The following is a 22,025-nucleotide window of genomic DNA, read 5'->3' as shown; positions in this document are numbered from 1 at the left end:
ACACAAAAAAAATTAAAACCAAACAAAAAAAAAATCACCACAGTTTGTTCCTTCCAGGGAACGGTCCACAGCAATTAAAAAATAAGATTTCCTAGACAATCCAGAGTACATGCAACTTTTTTTTTTTTAAATATATTATTATTTAAACAGTGATTTAACTAGCTCATTGCAATGGAAACCCTGACAACACTTGATACATAAAACATTTATGACAGAGTCCTAAAGAACTCACTATTAGACAACAACCAACACAAAAAAGATGGACAAGTGAGAACAAGTTTATATACAAGTTTATATACGCACCTTGGAAAGACCTGTTTTCTCTTCCCCATTACAGATTTGTTTTCCGATCTCAAAATTTGAGCAGCTGTTTCCCCCTCTCTATTCTGCACAATATACCTGAACTAAATTACAAGGTTTATTTTAGTCCCTTGTCTTCCAAGAAACACCTGCACTAGAAGGAAGGAAAAGCAGGAGGACATAGCTGTCCACACCCTTTTCAGCCCCCTCTGCTGCAAGAAAACATATATCCTTGTACCAGGCAGGGGGTATTTAAGTCCCCAAAACAAACACGAGCATTTTAAAGAATTCTAAAACAAGAGGCATTTAATGTCTCGGAAGTCACTCCTAGTGAATAATAGTCCCTATCGTCATTTTAACCTGTGCTAAATGGCATATTTTCAAATCATCTATTGGAGAAACATTAAGAATTTCAATTATTTCAGCCCTTTCTATTTTCTGAAGTTGCATTAATAAGCACATAATATCTGGCACGGGTTCTGTGGGGGAAGTGGCTTGTATATCACCCTTTCATACATACTACAGGCTCCAGTCCTGGAAGAAGGCAGAATGCTAAGAAGTACTTTTTTTTCCTGAAGAGGAGAGGACAGTTGTTCAGTGAACAGACCAAAGGACCCTCAGATCAGCAGTAGCATGTGTTGCCAATTTCAGAATTAGTTCATTTGAACAGCCTCTGTCAAGTCACTTAAAGCATTTCATCTTCCAAATACAAACACACAATAATGACACCTGGTTTATAACAATGAAAGTATTCATTTCTTGGCTTTCTATGTTTTCAGAAGTGTCTGAATGAAGTTCACTAATACACAAAACAATGGTTTGTCCAGGTAGAGACAGAGAACTGAAGCAAGCTTCAGCTGCTTTGGTTACATGTGCTACAAAACCAAAACACATTCTTCAGACTTCTCATTCATGAACATCTAAAACTGTCAGTCTTACTTTTTCAAAATCTGCATAAAAGTCCTTATACAAGCAGTCAAGATAACAGTAATTTTTATGAATTAAACTTTTTGCAGTTATTAAGTTCCTGCTGCAGTCACACAGTACACTAGACACTGTTCAAATTCCACAACAGATTAATATTAATGTACCAAAAAAATATTTTTCCACAACTTGCAAAGCATCACAAGTATGCACCCACACAAGAGAACAAGCTGCTAAGAGCTTCTGAATATAATAATGTAAAATTATAATTCAAATTACCAAATGCACAAATAGCAAGGAAGTTGAAAGGGGGTCGATTCCCCCAACAATAATCTAAACCACCTAGATATGTGAAAATTTGTACAATCCATACACACTGAGCAAAGCTGAAGTAAAGGATGCAACTCCTACAGCGGGTAAATTGTTATAGTCTGGATGTCACATCTGCATGTTCATACATGAAGCATTAGTCGTCTTGTCCTCCAGGCCAGAAGTCTTCTGGACAGAAGTGTCTGTCACAGCCCTTCTTCCTACCTCTCAGGTATGGTAAGAAAGAACAGAGTAGTACATGTGTCAGGCTAATTATTTAATCCCCAATCAATACTCAGAGCAGCAAGGGGAAGGTAAATTCACATGTAAAAGCATAATAATCAAAAGCAGCATTACTTTCTAGCAATATTTCTTCTCTGAAAAGTGTCTGTTCCCACTTTCCCAAAAAGTCAACTAGTTAATACAAACTCCCCCAAAAATCAAACTGAGATGTTCTAGTTAAACAAGGATTAAACCTATGAGAGTTAACGCCTGCCCTTTGCCTGACAATCAAACTGCCTTAAAACTGATCATAATATCCCTCACTGAGATCAGTGCTGAGTGTGTAAGACAGGGACTTCCACAAACTGGAAGAGGAAAGAACTGAAAAAAGGAGCAGGGAATGCCACTACCTACCAGAGGTGATATAATTCATGGTATTAAGCTGACAAAGTACTGGCCATTTAAACTATCATTAAAAAAAAAAAAAAAAATCACATCTCTGAGGAACACTCTCTTCTAAGCATTCGCATAGAAGATTGCAATCTTAATGAACTGAAGCTTTTGGACATCCAACTTCAAGCAAAAGAAAAGGGACACTGGAATATATACATCTTGAACAGCACAAGGTTCATACACCATGTTGCATCAAAAACAAAAGGAAGGTGAACCCATTAGTACACCTCACACCACCTTAGAGCAAAATCCATGAGAGGACTTTCCCCTTCTTAAGAATATATTAAAAGACTGAAAATAAAGAAAACACTAAACAGTCAAAAAGCAGGGAAGTTACCGTAACAAGGGCCAGGGTTGAGTCTGTGAACATACTTTTAACTGATTTGGCAAAAAGGGAGGTTGCAGACATTGTGATGCTTTCCATTATTCCAGATAGTTAAAATAAAAGCAAACTTCAAAGAGTTATAGGGGATCTGATAATACTGAATGATTGATTTTCATTTGTCATTTTATTGTCCTGTGTTGACAAGTGCAAAGTAACACACTCAGAGGAAAAAATAACCCTAGCTATAAATACACAACGATGAGTCTAAACTAGGCATTACTACTTATGAAAAAGATTGAGGTTATTGCAAGCAAACAGTTCAACTCCCAGCAGCAAGAAGTCAGAGAAAATCTCAGAAGGTCTTAGAAACAGAACAGAGAACAAACAAGGAACATTCTGCTGTGATGCACACTGCACTAATTCTGGCTGCTCCACCTCAAAAAGGGGAGAACTAGAAATGGTACAGAGAGGAAAGACAATCAGGAAGCATGTTTAAAACAAATGAAACTATTTTTCTCGCATCAACCCACCACTCACACAGAAAATGCAGTTAAACTGTGTGGAACTTGCTGCTGTGGAACACTATGGAAGCCATGGATATAAATGAGTTCAAAAAGGCAGCAAACAAGTTCACCTATAAATAGTTTGATGTTGCTATTCACAGTGCAATAGCCCAAATGTAGCTTCCATCTCAGGCAGCAGCTAAATAAGCGTCTGTCAGAAATTTACTGTTAATATTTCAGCAGCTGACAGAATTCACCCATTTCCTTCGCCGTTCAGTCAGCTGCTGCTGCTGGCCACTGATAAAGGCAAGATGCTGGATTAGATGGACATTTGGTCCAGCACAGTATGTTAGTTCTTACATTTAATCACATTGAGCAGCCATACCAGTATATGTCTTGGGTTGTTTTGCAGGTTGGTTCTTCCGGTAAATAAACGAGGCTGTAACTCAAGCATATAATGTTAAAAGCAGAAATTGTACCTTCTGAAGCAGAAATCAAACTGGTTTATGCTTATTGTGTAATATAATGCAACACTGAAATAAAGACATGATCAATATTCAAGGGTGTGGGGGTTTTTTGTTTTTACATAACCCATCAGACTGATGAAAAATTCTCCTATAAGCCCCTCACTAATCAGGATGTCAACCCAAGGAGATTCAGGCAGTCTCTCCTAACCGAGAAAGACCCAGAAAGTTGGAAAGCAGCACTAAACATAAGCCATGGATGTTTGCTGGAAAAACTGCCAAGACCCATTTAAGATTGGCAACAATTTGGCTTCCTCCCAGCTGACCAGAGGAAAGATCTCCTGAACCAACGGATTCAAAGGGAACATGTAGATGAATGTCTGACTCCTCTCCAAGAAAACTGAACTTGCCAAAGTCATCAGGTCCTGTCTGACCCTGGAGCGGTACTGGATGCTCTCCTTTTTAATAAGGAAGTCTAGCTGAAGAAGTACTACTGTCGTAGAAAATGCAGAACCTCAAGCTGAGGCCCAGGACAAACATCGTACAGAATTCTGCTAGGAAGTACTGCTAATCCTGCTAGAAAGCACTGCCTAAACAATTTGGTGAATGTCTGCTTTCTCATCACTGTCAGCTCCCTTCTCTTCTGACAGATGAGCTTTTGAAGATAGCCAAGCTGAAAGCCATGTAGGATAAACAAGCAGGTCTCAATCTGCGAGAAACACAGAAGTTTCATTTTCTAGAGCCCAAATTACAACAGGTCTGGAAAACAAAGCAAGTGTCCGGTATACACCACCTTTCAGTATTGCTGTAGGCAGTAAGATGAAGATGGATGTACCCAATAAGCTTATCATCCTTATCAGGAACAAGCAAGTATCAAGGATAAAAATGTGGAAGAAAGAGCAGAAACTTTGTGATCAGTTTCATGAAGACGCAGACATTGCCTCAATAAAATTATTGCTCAGCTACACTGGTGAGAAAGCTGACCACGATCCAGTTTACATGAGAAATCTCTTAAGTCACACAAAAAGACAACAAAATAAGAGTTTCAGGCTGTGCTACTTTTTTTTTTTCCTTCACATAGGGGGTAGTATCATTTTGTTATTTAAATAGCCTTCTGCTTATGGAATCACACAGGTTGGTTTGGGGTTCTTTCATTTTGTTTTGGGAGGGAGGATTGTTATCTAGGCCAGTAATAGCAGTGAAATTGGTCCTGCTGAAAGAAAACAGCAACATAATGCCCTTGCCATCCTAAAGATCATTTGTGCAAACTACACCAGCAACAAACAGCACTACAAACTAACAATTCAAAGAAATTGGCACTCTTATTTGTAGTTGGGAACTTCAGATTTACTAGATGTTTTCTAACTCCATGCTGTCATATGCTGAATGTTTCAGGTTGAATTTGTTGGTGTCCCCGAGAGAACTGCAAGAAGATTTAATCATAACGTGTGTGTGTGTGCCAAGTTTATTCATGCTTCAGTGCTTCTGCTGATCATCCATGGGGCAACATTTCTCTCTTCTCCATCCCACCAGTAAAGCCCATCACAGATGCATAATTTGTCTTCCAGATACACAACTTGGAAAGTTTTCTTCTGAAGTGCCCCATCTCTCACTGAGAGCAAATTCTAGCACCAAGCAAGGTATAAAAGAGCTCCAAGCAGTACCAAGAAACCTCTCAAATCTCATTCACGTTTTTTGCTCACAATAGAAAAACCCAAATGTTTACCCTCTTGCTCTTCTCCTAAGTTCAAGGGGAGTTTCTGTTCTCCCCCATATCTGCTGACACTTCTTCAACTATTACACAGGAAAACTCAGTTGATTTCGATATATTCCAAAATACAGGCAACGATTTTAAGGCATCATCTTCTCTTCTCACACTTTAGGCAGCATGGAGACAGAGGAAGAACTGGACAACTGTATGGATGTCTCCAGATTTATGCCCATTTGCCTGCAATTCCAAGCCACTGGTCTTAGTGATGATGCAGTCTGACCTTTCCAATGCAATACAGTTCTCATGTTGGTTTACTTCACATTTCCATGACACTCGCATACAAAGCAGAACTGCTTCCTTTGGCAACATGGAGAACAATAATTGAAAGTCTTCTCTCTGAAAACCGCAGTGCCAGCCAATGCTCTCTCTTTGGATCTCAGGCCTTTAATGCCAAGGCAATATACCTGAGACTTATTTTAGAAACATCATTTCATTAAGCAGTGGTGATGTAAGCAGGACTAACTGCACGTGAACAGGAGAAGCATGCCAATTACCAAATTGTTAACACAAGAAGATACTCCAGGAAGTTTCATTACACCCATCTATAAATCAAGAGATCACCAAAAACAGAATGCCACTTCACAGAAGTCACATTGTAGAGTATGAGACGCAGTAGTTACTGAAGTTGCCTTGTATTTGGCCTTGAAGCTGTCTCCACAGTTACAGAGTTGAGATGTCACAACATAAAAGCACTTCAGTAAAGAGACCATACTAAACCAGCTTACTGCCGAAAGTCAACCCCAGGCTTATGCAGAACTAGAGTCTCAAAACATGAACAACTCTAATGAAACATTAGAGGGGCATATGCCAAAGTTCCTGAGCTTCACAAATACTCTAAGACACCAGCAGACACCACAAGCAGTGCCATTAAGGGTTGTAACTGGAGATACTCCAGAACAAGAGACACACATTTAAAAGATCATGATTCAATATCCCACCAGAGCCCAAGAGCCTAAAGCCATGAGTAGTCACAGAATCAATCACATGGAGTTCTTAGCACCAGACTCACACCTTTAAGTGAACTATTTACAATAGACAGCAAGGCATGTAACAAAAAGGGAGCCATACCTTTCATGTTGGCATTGGAATATAGTGTCCTTATTAAGCAGCACTAAAAGAGTTAGTGGAAGCAATGCTGGACCCAGTCAACTTGGACAGATGCAGAAATTTGGGTATTGCTGACTCTGCTGATTTTCCACTTGGAAAAGGGGTTTGTCAAAATTAACAGAACAAGATATCTGTCCCTGAACAGTACTCACTTGGGAGGACTGGAGAATTCTGCTCACATAAGCTGTACACAGAATAGTTTTAACAAGTGGTTAAGACTTCAGCACTGATGACACTAGTTACTCAGTGTTACTTTTGCTGTGCATTGAACCATTCCATGCAACTAGCTATGTTAATTCCATTATACAGTACTTTCTGAGGCTGGTACAATATCACTGTTTCTGTATCATAAAGATACTGGAACTTCATTCACACACTGGTCATAGACAAAAGTACATTCTGGAGGTGTTTCAATTCGGTAAATGTAAGCACTAACCTTAACTCTGACCCTCTGGATACATTTAGGATGTGTGCCCATGTAACAGTATCTGTAAAAACATGCCTACATAGTAATATGCAATTTCTTGTATTAATTGTAGTATAACGCAAGGGAGCTAGAAAGGCAGAAAAAAAAATTTCAGCAGCAACAACCACCATCACCATCTTTCTTCTATATTTTTTCAGGTTCTGCAGAACTTAGCTCAGGACTGTTTCTTGGCATCAGTACCTACCTATGCAACTCAGATTTCACTGGATTTCAAATTAACATTTATTAATTGTTATCTCCCCTATACATCAGAAGGTCTCCCATCCCCATTCAAACCTCTACTTTTCCTTCAACCCAGGATAACCTAATAAAAAAAATATCCAAAACTTCAAAAACAAAGTACCCTATTTATTTTGTACAACCAGTTTTACAAAAATCTCACCTTCTTTGGGGCAAGCACTACTTATTGGTACACCACTCATACTTAATCAAGAAATAATTTTTAGGCTCGTTTTTGTTTACAACGTAGCAACATTCAGGACTTGAAGGAAGCAAGCAATTTACTGGATTAAACACACAAGTGAGGGCCTCCATTCCTAGCTTAAGGTCTCCAATAAATTTACCGCAATGCAGAATAAATCAATTTCTTTCTGCCTCAGTTTCTAATCTGAAACATGGGAATAATACTACTTACCAGACTGACCTGTTATCTTTCAAGTGAAGCAGATTCTCAAATAATAACAGGCACACCTATACTCAATTGAATAAACTATGCTGATTCACAACAGCAGATTGCCTGGGCCAAATTCCATGCAGTATTAACAAGTCAACAGGAAGGACTCCAAAATTATTTCACTGATGTGCTCTGATCTTCCTTCCCCTACATTCCAGTCAGCTGGCACTCTTGCTGCTCCCTGTAAATATACAGGCACAGGTATCAACCTCCAATTCTGTCTTCCCTTCCCCTTTTATTATGTTCTTCCTCCTTACCCCTCAAAAGCCTTTTTTTTTCTTCCTTCTCCTCAAAAGCACACAAACGGGAACTGTAGCATCTGGAGAATGGTATTTGTAGCTGGGGTAGTCACACTCAGTGTGGGAGTACTGATGGTAGTCACTAATCTGAAAGGAAGAATTCAAGTAACCACACACTTAATAGAAGTTCCTTTCTTCTCAAAACCATGATTATTCAATATAAGTAAAAAGATTTACACGCTGTATCACATAAACATAACACTGAATCACTGTGCCAATCTAACATGGAATCACAGAAGTATACAGTTAGTGTTTAATGGAAGAAAAGCTGAGTGCAAGACTGCAGTACAATGAAAGTAGACTTCAGCTACAAGAAAAACAAAGTGTCCAAAACATTTTTACTCGCACTGATTGCCACGGATTTTTAACCAATTGTTTACTTAAAATAGGAAGACTAAACTGTAGATTTATCCATTTTTAGGGGCTACTGTAACCAACTGAAAGACTGCCATTTTCAACTTTCACAATGCTGATAGAGAATGAAAGGGTATCATAGAGCATGGTGTGATTACGCTTTCTAAACAAAAGGATCAGCAGTTTGAAGGAAGCTACTGTTGGCAGTCAATTTTCCCTCTGCCTCAAATTATTTTTATTCCTAAGGAGCCAGGACCTATCCCTCAAGGGCTTCACCCAGAGGAGAAGGCAGTAACGTGCTGCTGAGGGACACTCCTCTTTCACATCTCCTCACACCAACATCACCACATCCTTCACCTGCCCTCCTGGGACCTACTGATTCCATGTACATCACAGCCCCACTCCAACATTGTCCTAGGAGATGAAGACAGCCACCAGACGGCAAGGCGGCTTACCATAACAGCAGACACTAAGATGAGACAAAACGGTGTGGGGCACTAAACTAGTACTGCGTATGCCACAGTAGTATCAAGACCAACGCTCACAATTATGTTTACAATCACAGCACTACTGTGGTATCAGTGTAGTGCCCATCATTACAGTAACTTCTTTGCAAAGTCACTCTTTAAACAAATTCTGTTATCTAAAAACTAATGCCCAGATTTTTAATGGTCCTATTGCTCTGCTAGAAAAGATGTTTAACACATATCTCTACACACACACACAATTTCTCATGCACTCCTTTCATTACATCGTCCTTACATATTCTTCTCCTTGCTGTTTCAAGGGTGACTTTTTTTGTTCCTTTTAAAACCCCTTTGAGAAAAATCCCAGCTCCTCTCAATTTAGACTCTGGTTATTACACAGTAGAGGGGAAAAAAAGCCATACGAGGACCAGAAACATACATGAAAGTTTATTGCGTGATTTTAAGTCCCTTCTAATACAACTTTTGATCCCCAAGAAGCCCATACAAGTCTTACTGCCTACTGGACTACCAAAGATCACAGCATGGAAAGCAATATAGAGAAAACAAATCTAATCATAACACAATGGAGGCTGCATAGCTGAAGGCTTAAAACATATCCTGCATATGTGGGAAAATGACAAAAATTATGGAAAAAAATATGCAGGTAGTATTTACAACCTTTCCTGTATTATGCAAGAGTTCCTGAAGAAGCTGCAGGAGTTTCTGATATACCCGAGAGAAAAATACAGGCATGTCTCATACACAGTACTTTCTACACACAACAAACAGGGATTTAACAGATACTTGTCTCCTTCCTTAGTTTAAGTTTTCAAAAACCTTAGAGTAAGACAGCTTATATATATGATGATGAAATCATCCATTATATTAACAATATATTTGGCATAAGGAAAAATCATCATTTTTGGACAAAAAATGGGCAGAAAAAGGATAGATTAAGTTAGAAAAGGGAAACCAGAAAGAAGGTCCCAACTTTTGAGGAATCATACATGTTTATCTTACATCAGGAAGGAGCAAACCTAAGATCAGTATTTTCGCCCATGCAATTTTGTAGCAATGACAACATCAGTGCAAAACAACAACTTGAGGTACTGGTATTCACACAGTTACAGACCTATGCTGAACTAATCAACTCTGCAGCTGAGAAGATACTGTTACTGCAGTGAGGAACTAAGCTGGAGCATACATTTAACAGGCCAACAACATCAGGTTTTGACTGGCTGCAAGAACTGCAGCTCATCATCACAAGAAAAACTGTTTGATTAAATTAAATACTGCACAATCTATTAGAGTTCTACATCAACAGCCAGGCATCCAAATATAATTCTTGCAAGAAGTAAGGTGGGAGAAGACACTGAGTTTTAAGCCAAGAAGAAATTGCCATACAGGGATGAGAATTATGTGAAGGGGGGAGATTTCCATGTTTAATTCAGAGCAGGAAATTCAAAGGAAAAGTAGAGCTGGTGAAATATGCCAAAATGCAGGTGGGAAATGGAAACTAAGTCTCTAATTCTGAAACAAGTTTCATGGTGACAAATCCACTGATTTCAGCAGGATTCTCTGAAAAGGCAAAATAAGGGGTATGGTGGGATTCCTCCTTGGGAGAAGAATTGCAGTTGACTCAAGGACAGGTACCTGGTGTTCAGAAACAGCGCAAACGTTGCTAGTGCTTCCCAATTTATTCCTGACCAGAATGTACTCTCTGAAAGGGTAACAGGGGAAGCTCAGGTAGCCACATCCTTTCCATTTGGGGTCACTGACAAGAGCATCCTTAATACAGCAAATTCATACTACACACAACAATAGATTTACATGATAAAGATGCTTATCAGAGAGAATTACTGCAAGCTAAGCAGCAGTGAAACAGTAAGGTGTCTGGAGCTCCAGCTAGATGCAAATTAGCAAAAAGCTTCGTTATTAGTAATATAGGCCATTGTAGTCCTTTTATAAAGTTATAAAAAAGGTTTGTTAGTTGGGGGGATGGGGCTGTTTTTTTGTTGGGGCTTTGTTTGTTTGTTTTGTTTTTTAATCCATCACAAGTCAGGTTATTCAAATTTCGGACTGAACATCTCAATCGGGGCAGTTTTGTCACACTGGCAAGAAGGAAGAGACAGAGACAAAAAGTATTCCTTGGATACATCAAGGACTAATTTCTGGCTTTCATGTAAAATTTTGTCGTGTTAGCAAATTAAGCAAAAGCCCTGAATAAATAGATTCCAAGTCCTTACAAAGCGTTACAGGAGCTCAATATTATCCACTTTTTAAAAGAACAGCAAAGACACTGGGAGACAAAGTACCTAGTGCGAGATCCCCTAAGGGCCAGCAGCAGCATCTTAAACAGACACCAGATTCTTCAAACTTTGTCAAGTGCTTCAGCCCTGCAAAATCCACTTAAAAACTACCTTTTTGGGGGAAAAGAATGAAATCCTGGTATTCTCGATTCAACTGGGAAGCTTCCCATTGACTTGAGCAGGTACAGGATTTCCTCCCAGACCAGGCCACATTTGCTCTTACGAGATAAGAAGTACTTATAGAAGAGTTTTTCTTTACAACTATGCATCAAACCCTTTTGTACATCCCTACTACCCACGTTCCTTATCTAGAATACCCTGATACAGCAGTGTTACAGAGGGCACTGTCGCAGGCTCTCTACAGAGGGTAAAACGTCCTTGAAGGACAAGATACATCATCATTCCACTACATATAGATTTATCTTGGTTTCTTCTCCTGCCTGTTGTGTAGGCCCAATCAGTCAATGAAAGGGAATTTCATCCTTGCATGGCAACAATGACAGCCTTTCTAATCATGTCAATATACTAATAGTAACTATTTCAGCTAACCATGTGTCCTGTCAGCAATTTGCTCCACATAGGCTGTGAAGGGGCTGGGAACACTTAAAGAAAACTATATTACTAACTGTTTACAAACTCTATTACAGCATATGTAAGGTTTTAGAGGAATCTCTGTATAGATTTACTTTTTCGTATCAGTTTTAAACAGAAGTGTCAGCAATGTACAGTGTGTACAATGCAACAGTGCTGACAAAAATACATTCCCTGCCTCAAAGAAGCTGTTACCACCTAAATACCTGCCATATTTATAATCTATACAGGTGAAGGAGAGAGCAACTTTTTGTTGGGTTTTGGGGGTTTTTTTGCACAACTATGAAGCAAATATGAACTCTAAATTTATATTGAGTGGAATTTCCAGACACTTACTAAAAGGAGAATATTGCCACACAGACCTAGATATAAGCTAGTTATGGTGAATACAAAGCAGCTACTTTCCAACATTACAAGATTGGAGGTCTTGATCCTACTACTACTTATATAGGTTCCGATTTTAGGCATTCAGATATCATCTATGACTTCTGCGGACCTTAAAGTAAAATACACATGACTTTTTGCAAGACTGGAGCTCTAATTAATTTCTCCAAAAACATCAAAGAGGTTTATTTCATATTGTTTGGCACTTAAAAATAAACCTTTTTTCATTATTATCTCACACAAACTGAACAACAAAGAAATTGACTCGGATCAGTTAAAGTTAAGTGTTTGCTCACTTAAAAATTAAGACAACTGCAGTATCCAAAACCTGGCACACGAGACCACAGCAAATACTAAACTTGCTACTGGTCTAACAATTGAAATCAAATTAACGTCCATGTTAACTTAGCAATTCCCACTGAACATTATTAGTTAACATCTGGCATGAAAATACACAATTCTTACAGATATTAAAAAAATAAGCATTCTGAAAGCTACTATTCCTCTACCCCTACCCCAGAAACACTTCACCTTCTTCGACGCGAGTTCAAGCGTAGTGGTCAGGGCTCAAACACACCGGACAAAAACTGCCAGATGCGCTCTGCTTCTGGTCACACCTGCCAATACCTGAGTTTGAGACCCTGTGTCTCCTTGGTAACCAGCAATGACATCACTAACCCCCACAGCAGGAACACAAACCGGCTACCCTGCTCTGCTGCATAAGGCGGCTACGTCATCACTCAACCTCAAGAAACAGAGCAGAGAAGTGAGATCTCGGCAGGTAAAGAGCTGTTCAAATCCCCCTTCACTTTGACAGAAACCCACTGTGACAGTTGGGTGGCAGTTTGAAAGGAGAACATGGCAGCCATCTTGCCAGTAACGGAAGCCTCCTTCTGCCAAATGTCTCCATCCATAACGCTGCCTCGAAAGATTAAAAGTTGCAAGTATCCTGTTTGATATTCTGGAAATCACAGATGAAGCAAGGTGTTAGTGCAATTATTAATATATTCTTTGTACAAAAACACATAGGCAGTTGGAAGACTTCTCTCATCGACTGCTTTTCCCTAAACATACTACCCAACTATAAACTGTCTTCGACTTGTAAATAAAAATACATGCTGCTGCACAGTAAGAGCGGCACAGCTTTAAGCTGACCAACTAAGAACTGCATAAGGTATCGACGACTCTGTTTCTAGAACACTACAGCATCTTTCACTTGTCACCCCAAATGTCCAACTTCTGCTCATGAAAACCACAGGTCCCAGGATGTATTAGTATATCACAGTCCAGGCAAGCTATTCAGCTAAAAACACAGCACTGCATACTGGGGCCTGTAGTTTCCACAAGCCACATTCTTACTGAAGATGAGACCAGATGTAGGCCATATTGCACACTTCCACGGGCCAGCAAACAACATACACATACTGTACAGGGAGACTGCTGCTAGTAATCATCAGGAAAGCTGGATCGATATCCAGTTCTCATACGTCAAAGTTAAGAGGACAAAGATTTCAGTAAAAATACACATCAGCTAACCAATAATTCCCGAAGAATAATCAGCAGTTTAGCTACTTTCAAACATGCAGAATGGGCCATAGCTTTTTAACATCTTTATCCTAAAGTGCAGTAAGATTTTTTTTTTTTCCCCAAGACTGCTACATTTATTAACATTAAAGAGTGTTCTTCTGAATATCAATAGGAAAGGTATGTTTGGTGAGGGGCATATTCTCCATGTCCAGAATTTAGTAATCTGGAAACAAATTACTCTCTTCCTCCATTTCTACAACGTACTGAAGCAGGAGCTTGCCTCTCTTCCAAAAATAAGCAGAGCTTAGCTGAAAATTAAATAGCTCTATCTCAGCGTAGGCCTCAGAGAAGAATACGCTGTACTTCAGCTCAGTAAAGGGAAGGGCAGCTCCCCCTACCAGTCTGTTCTAAGAAGGTTTTAATCGAGGAAGGAAACAACCAGGGATCAAAATGAATAAGTCCTCCTTTCTTTTCCCTCCCTTTTCCCCAAGCTCTGGATTATTATTATTAAAAAAAACAATAATATGCATACATAATTCCATCTAAGTACTTGTATGTTTCGCTAGTCTTTGTAGAACAAGACAGTCTTTGCAGCTTTTCCAGGCTAGCAGGCAGCACCCACAAAAACATGCAAGAGAAAAAGGACCAAGACTATGACCCAAGAGAAAGACAATGTCCTGTTGCAACAGAAAGACAAACGGTGACACTTCAGTCACCTGAAAGACATCCTAATGCACTTCCCTAGAGAGGCAAGAGGCCTCAGGAGCATCTAAAGGTTTTGTCAATACAGCAATACTGTCCATAGGCCAAAGACAGCTGTTGCCATAGTTACTATCAGCCAGCTTATCAGAAAATAATTATTGCGATTACTCAGAAGTTTTGTTAAAACAATTTAAAGCTTTAATAGGATACCACTTGATCTCTTCAATTAACTATTTGCAACTACGCTGCCTTTGGGATCCACATAGTTAACGATGCTTGGATCTGCAAGGTTGGAGGGGAACAAGGGAAGGAATCAATGTTCCTTCTCCCTTTCACACTGACAGCTTGTATTTCGCAGGCAGAAACAACGAAAATGAACCGACTGTAAGCTCAGCTGCTCTGCTAGAGTTCTCTCACAGGCCTGGGGACCGAGACCAAGCACAGGCCATCTTAGAGTCACAGGCTCAAATCTGCCCTTGTTTGTTTTAACCATTCATGTATCCGTACTCCCAATCAAGAAACGCACCGGCTACATTTTCAAAACATATTTCTAGTTACACATGCAATGGTAGAGTCCCTCACTTAAGAGGTACGCAACACAATTTCTGTAGTAAGTGAACTTGGTAACATTCCCTTTTGTCCTACAAGCACAGTACTGTCAGGTGGAAAGGCAGAATCTGGAAAACACACATTTTAAGAAATCTGACATTAAAAAAGCCTAGAAGCTGTGTGAACATGGCCTACAACAGAGCTCGTGTTAAGCAGAGCCTCACTCCTTATGTACTATCTATAAATGCATTCCCACCAGTAACAACAAACATCAGGCTAGGGCTGGGGGGGGTAGTAGTATTTGAGGGGGGGACAGTTCTCGTGTGGGTTTTTTAAAGCATGCCTTGAGCATACAATCTCTAACCAAAGCGTGAGTGTTCGCAATAACAATGAACAAGAAATCTCAGGTAAGAGGGAACGAATAATAGGTCAAATTATCTAGGCAAAGAGCTTTTAAGGCACAGGCTACTAGATAATTCCAGCAGAGATATTAAAATGATGTAAACAGCAAAACAGAAAATAAATGCTGCAGAGAAGCCTACACCAAGGAGCGCATTTTCTCCTTAAAAGCCCGGGACGATCAAAGTATTAAAACAAAAGATTCTGTGGTAAAGTTGGGGCTTTGTTAGGGCAGTAGGCATGGCAATCGTCTCAGACCAAAGGAAGGGACCTTTCAGAACTTTCTACAGCTTTAAAAATTACTTTAAGGACAGGTGATTCTAATTGTAAAGTCTAATTGTCACACAAGTGCACCTTTCCTCAGCACTAAGTACATTTTTAAAACCTCTTTTGATTTTTGTACATTTTATAGCCATTCTATATCTACACTCACCACTTTGCTTTTGTGAGGTTTTGACATAACAAAAGCAGAGTCAAACAAACTTAAAATCATACTTTACCAATTTTAATTCAGTGAGGAACTTGGTAAGGTGCAGGAGCCATAAATTATTTAAAACTTATAAGAGAAACACAGGGGTTGGTTTGTTTTTTTTTAAATGAGACTGTATTTGCAATAAGGAAAAAAAAAAGGAAAATAAGAAAATATGAAGTTCCTCCCCCTCAAATGTAAATAAACTTCTTTTTTACCTGCATAATGCATATCTCTACCACCAGCACAAGCCAGACACTGGCTTTGTGCTGTACTGAACATGAAATATTAATGCAAGTTACCTATAAAAACTATCCTTCAGTTCACCCTCTATTTACAGGGTACAGAAGTAAATATCTTGCCCCTTGCATTCGGCAGACATCTCAAAACCCTTCTGCACACTGCCCCACCTTTCCAGTATATGGTTTGTTCCTAAATAACCTTTGTGCAGTTAAAATACATCAGAAACAGGATGTGAGCTGCTTTCTGGCACAGAGTAATTGAACAAGGGCAATTCACGAACATACAGGAGCCAGGCCTTTTGTGAAGTCTTACACTTCTAGTATACAGCTATGCATGTGACTGCACAGTTGTAAGCATAAAGGGCGAAGGGGACAGTAAAGAAATACTATTAGAAGCTTAATAATAGGTTTTTAGCGCTGCCCCTTCTACACAAGGAGCCTCTCCTGAAGGCTGGTCTGCTTTACAGCTCACATCACTGTGCGATGGTCCTCCGAAAAGCAAAGCCCTATCACACTACGAAGTTCTTTCTGGAAGATTTTAAACAAGCAAAACCAACAAACAAACCCAAAACAATAGTAAAAAGGTTAAGTCACCAACATGTGTTTCTCACATGATGTTCATCTTGAGTTTCTGGTACCCACGCAAAATGCCCGTAACACACGAAATAAGAGTCTATCAAGGTTCTTACAAACTGATATTGAAATGCAAGAGAAATCTGTTGTAAACAAATTCCAGTAGTATCAATTCATTTGACCGAATACAGTTCTTCAGGGCTTTGAGAATAAGTATAAAGGAAATGAACAGCTACGATGTGTTCATATGCAATTATGACCATTATAAACAAACTGCATGAACAACCCAAGTGATAGCCGGGCTCACAATTAAAGCTTTCCAACTGCACACAGAATTTCACAACTTTCTAAGGCGCCATAAAAGAAAAAAACAAAAAACACAAAAATGCATGAAAACGGTCTCCTTTGTACAGATCCAGTCCAAGGATTTTTTTTTTTAATTATAATTTCTACAGTGACATTTAACAGACACACACAAAACCTCATCCCTAAAAAAGAGAAGTAAAGTTGGAGTAAGAACTATTTAGGCCCAATGCTTGAAACACAGCTGAAGCTGAATGGCCTAGGGTGAAGAGAGATCTTTACAAAACCTAAACTGAAAGCAGAGATCTTACTGTTGAAGCTGGAAAACACAACAGCATTTTTCTCTGAGCCGCATAAGTTTCAGTTTCTTACTTTTGCCTTAAGTTCTTTGAAGGAAAGTTTCCTATTTTCATCCCCTAAAGGGAAAAAAACACTTTCAACTGCCTTCTTTCGCCTCACAACAAATCCAGTTCAGGATGCACATACAGAAGAGCAAAGATTAAAAGCTTTCAGGTAGAAATCTTATAGTGACTAATGGTAAAATAATTATTAATAACAAAATATTCCTTAATGTGACATTTTAAATTATACACCATGTTAGCTTTGTTAGTTAACCAAAAAAGCACTAAAACCCATAATGGGATCCACTCCAAGTTTCTTGTTGCTCAGGTCAGTACGGCTAAAAACTTGGGGTATGACATAGTTGACATCCAGCTAGTGGTAAGTACTCAGTGAGCAAGCACCTACCTTCTGCTGGACAACCGGTCTCTCAACACCTTGAAGTGATACTCTATACATGCTACTATGCAACATGAAATCAATGGATAAAGAGGTTGCTTCATACTCCCTCTGTATCAGCTCAAACTTCTAGCTGATGTAACTATCGTAAAAATAATCTGATTTCTCTACCACAGTAAGGTTGAAAGGTTTAAAAACATGCGAGAAGCACTTCAGCTATTTTTTTTTTAATACAGTTTTAAAGTTTCACTTACTGAGCTACAGAATTCCTTTCTAGAAAATAATAATAATAAATGCCCCCAAAGAAACAGTTTCATTCAGCTATCGTGAAACATGCCCAGATATAAATAAAATTCCCAAAGCCTGTGATCTTTCTACTAAAGTGTGGTAATTAACTTCTCCAACTAATATGGGTAGTTATGTACATTTTTTGTTTCTTTCTTTAAGATCCTGTTCTTACTAATAACTTAATGTCACTATTTAAATATAAACGATGAAGTTATATTATACACAATCACTAACAAGCTTAATATAAAAGTTTTAGCGTTACGCGTTAACCAGGTAGAAGTCATGAATTTTAGATTTCTAGGGTTGGTGTTTGGTTCCCCCCCCCCCCCACCGCTTTGAAAAGCATGCTATTTTCTTCACAAATTAAGCCCCAAAATAAGCCTCTTTTCATCAAAGTTAAACATTCCCTCGCTATGTAGCATATCCAGCCTCACCAGCTAGCTCCGGGCAAGCACAGGAAAGCCAGAGGAAGCTGGCTTACAAAACTGAAACTAAGCAGGTGTTTTCATTGTTAGAAGTGAGCACAATGAAGGAAAAAAAGAAGTAAAGAGACAGCCAAAATCCTTTCTATTTCTGATACCTGAAAATCTACAGCTAAGCAAAACAGATGTATCTATCTATCGATATGGGTGTATGGGAGTATCTGTCCTTTAACCTGATAACAAGCAACAGCATATCTAGTTAAGAAAACTTCACTGGCCCAAAGGAGCCTACCTACCCCTTACTAGAGCCCTGCCATGACTGAGCGCATGTCCCCACCTGATTTTTCCACGCTCAGACCTACCTACTGTACATCACAGCACACAACTTTCTCGTGACACGCAAGTTATTACCCCCCAGTGGGACCTTTTTACATGCAGTCTCCACAGTGAACAAAAGTTCATTGTCAAGCTCAGCACTTGGGCCCAAACAAACATCCAGGGGGTAGGAGGGGGAGAAAGAAGGCAAGTGCTCCTATCCACAACTGTAAGATTTGCAGGCAATCACCGTTACTTACAATTAAAAAGTGGGAACAGGTGTAGCAGATATCATACTTTGATAGCTGAACAAAGAATATTACAGCACGTGACTGAAATGTGATGACATTTGTTCACCAATCGAAAACAAAAGCCACTCTCCAATGGCACTCTTTCCTCCACCCCCAAGAATTAGGAACTTGGAAATCTCTCCATATTGAAACACATCTGTTCATAGCCTCATTTTTTGACACTTGAGAAGTTGAATGAAGAGCTCCATGCATTAATCCAATACAAATTCACCTAAAAACCTCGGCGTACAATCCCGTCAGCACCCACCAAACTGCAGAGGTGGTTGGGGAAAAAGCTCTACCGACAGTGAAGCTCGGAATAATAAAGAAAAGAAAAAACAAAACACACAACAGCACAAAAAAAAAAAAAAACAAAACACGCAGAAAGGCAAGTGAAGAAAGGAGCATGCACAAGAGGACTACACCAAATGGCAGAGTCCCACATAGAGCCCCACTCCACCTACACAGGCGCAGGAGGGAGGGAAAAAATAAAAATAAATAAGTGGCCGTCCCCAATGCCGGCAGCCGTGCCGGAGCAGGAGTGGGAAACCCCAGCGGCGCCCCGGCCCCGAGCTCCGTACCTGTGCGGGAAGAGCAGCCCCAGGGCGAGGGGGGCAGGCCCGGCTCCAGAATAACAAGTTGCAGAAGAAACGGAATTTTCCCGGCGCTGCTCGGGCCACAAAGACGAATGAAAGGAGGGAGGGGAAAAAAAAAAAAAAAAGCGCCACAAAAAACCCGCAGCAGCGGTTTTACTACGAATTATCCATCACCGAAAGCGGCATCATTTCCCAGATAATAATAAAACTTCCCCGACAGCATCGCAGCGAAAGACCCGACCGAGAGAAAAGGGCCTGGAAATAATCATCCTGAAGGAAACCGGAGGGGAGGGGATAAGCCTCCCTCCCCCACCCCATCCCCAGTGCAATGTGTCATCTCCTTCCCCTGCTCCTCCCCCCAACCCCAATGTGTCACCTCCTCCTTTTACCCCAAGTGTCACCCTCCTCCACCTCTCCCGCTCCCGCTCGCAAACTTCTGCCGGCGCCCGACGGGGAGGCCGGGGGGCCGCGGCGGCGCCCCGGGACGCTCCGCTCTTCCCCCCCACCCCCCCCGAGGGAGGGGCCGGGGGCCGCGGCGAAGTTGCTGCTCCTCATCGCCAAGTTGGCCGGAGAGTGCCGGGCGAGCCGCCGCCATCCTCGGCGCCCCCAGCCCCGCGGCGGCGGGGGGCGCGGGGGGGAGGGGGGGGGGGACGGCGCCCGGGGGGCGGGGGGGGGCAGGGAGGAGGAGGAGGAGGAGGAGGAGGAGGAGGCGAATCCGAAAGGTGGGATACTACACCCTGCTGGTGGCGGCGGTGCTGCTGCGGGCCGGCCGGGGTCCCCCTGGCAGGACCTCTCTGTGAGGGGGAGGACTCTTCTTCATAGGGGGAGGGTGCCGGCGCCGCCGCTCCTCCGGCCTCCCTGTCCCCCTCTTCTGGGCGCCTCTCTCTCTCTCCTCCTCTCACTTTCTTTAAGCTAAGCGGGGAGTGGAAGATGGTAGGTTGCTCCCTTCTCCTCCTCCTCTTCGCTCGCTCTCGCCTCTGTGGGGTCCTTTTCCTTCCCCCTCTCCGCGGGGGGCTCCTCCTGCGGCGGGGAGGAGGGGGCGGGCGGGGAGGGAGGCACGAAGCCGGAGAGGCGCAGGAGGAGAGAAACTGTGACACAAAAACAAGCCGAGAAGCTGAACTCTTCTTCAATCCCATTCACCCGGCCCGGCCGCAGCACCGCTCGCCGGGATCCCTCCGCCGCCGGCCTCCCTGCCTGCCTGCCTGCCTGCCTGCGGCGCGCTCCCGACACGCCGCCGCGCGCGCCCCCGCCCGCCCCGGCCCGGCCCGGCCCGGCCCGGCGCCGGAGACCCGCGGAGGAAGGGGGGGGGGGGGGAGCCCGGACCGGCGGACCCACGCCCCCCAACACCCCGCGACGGCGGCGGGGCGCCGCCGGCCGGGCCCGGGACGGGGACGGGGGGAGGCGGGAGGGCGGGCTCGACGGCTCCTCCTGAGGGGGACTACTTGACGTGTCGGTGCGGCGAATTTATTTCCCTTTGCCTAAGGAACGGGCTGTGCTGCGGCACCCATTGCCTAGGGAAAAAGCCCGGATGTAAAGTGAGTGAAACTAAAGTAGAGTGAAGTAGGGCACCAAACTCTGCCGGAGCGGCGCCGCCGGCCGCGGCAGCAGGGGGCACCGGGCGGCCGCCCCGCCCCGCCCCCGCCGCTCCGCCGCTACCGGGCGGGGGGGCGCGCAGATGAGGGAGGGAGTGAGAGGGGGGGCTCGGCCGGCGCGCGCCCCCCCCACCACCCCCCCACCCCACCCCCGCCGCCTCCCCTCCCCCCGCCCGGCCGGCCGACGCGCGGGGCTCGGCGGGGGCGGCGCGCGGCCGGGCGGGCGCGCGGCCGGGCGGGCGCGGGGCCGCGCGCAGGAAGCTGGGGCGGGCGGGAGGAGCCGCGCGGGGCCCCGCCGCGAGGGGCTCCGCACAGGAAGTTGATGCAACAGGGCCGCGGGGGGGGGGTCGCGGGGGGCGCGCGCAGGAAGCTGCCGCTGCGGCGGGGGGGGGGGGCGGGGAGGAAGCCCGGCATCCTCATCCCCATGCAAGGGGCTTTGCTGATGCACCGCGGCGGGATGCGCGGCCGGGCCGCCCGGCCCCGCGCCCACGGCAGCCCGCGGGGCGCCCGGGAAGAGCCGCCCTCCCCTTCCCTCCCGTCCCCTCCCGTCCCCTCCCCTCTCTCCCCGGCGCATCGCCGGCCCTGCCATGTTATTCGCAGCAATAGCGCAGCCGCTCGCCGTGCGGCCGGGCAGGGTTTTCCCTCCTCTCCTCTCCTCTCCTCTCCTCCGCTGGCCTCCGCCGCTGCTTTCCGCCTTGCCGTTCATGCAGTGGGGTTTGCTTATTTATTTATTCACTTACTACTCCAGTGCCGGGTGATGCTGCCATTTGCTTTCGTGCGAGCCGCGGGGAACGGCAGCGCATCAGCTTTCCCTGCCTTTTTTTTTTTTCTTTTTTTTTCCTCCCCTTCCTCTTTTAATTCCCCTCCCAAAAGAAAAAAAAAATCGCTGCGAGTCAGAAAGTTTTATAGGCAGGTTCAAAGCAGTGAAGTTACATATCATGAATTTTAAGGTGTCTGCGGTGCCCGTTGACATGAAAGGCAAATAAACGTGGATTTTACTCGGGGGGCCGTTAGGATCAAAACGCCAGAGAAGGGAAGGCTCCTCGCGTACGCGGACCCACGTACGTTTCTGGGTCCG

General features: G+C 43.0%; 1 protein-coding gene across 12 annotated transcripts in view; it reads right to left on the bottom strand.

Annotated features, from left to right (window-relative positions):
* The window catches only part of PHF21A (PHD finger protein 21A), a 135,926-nt gene extending 114,223 nt beyond the window's left edge, over window positions 1–21,703 (bottom strand). For 9 of the 12 annotated variants that reach the window (XM_076344574.1, XM_076344579.1, XM_076344571.1 and 6 more), the window contains exon 1: window positions 19,341–19,646. The gene's annotated coding sequence lies outside the window, so the exon portion shown is untranslated. Of the gene's footprint in view, window positions 1–19,340; window positions 19,647–20,091; window positions 20,355–21,687 lie in introns of those variants that run through there. The other 3 variants (XM_076344572.1, XM_076344575.1, XM_076344573.1) reach the window with 3 other exon arrangements.
* Window positions 21,704–22,025: the final 322 nt, after the last annotated feature.

This window comes from Aptenodytes patagonicus, chromosome 7 (genome assembly GCF_965638725.1).
Source record: "Aptenodytes patagonicus chromosome 7, bAptPat1.pri.cur, whole genome shotgun sequence".
Taxonomy (NCBI): Eukaryota; Metazoa; Chordata; class Aves; order Sphenisciformes; family Spheniscidae; genus Aptenodytes; species Aptenodytes patagonicus.
Note: the sequence above shows the minus strand (reverse complement) of the source record. Positions and strands in the feature narration are given on the sequence as shown.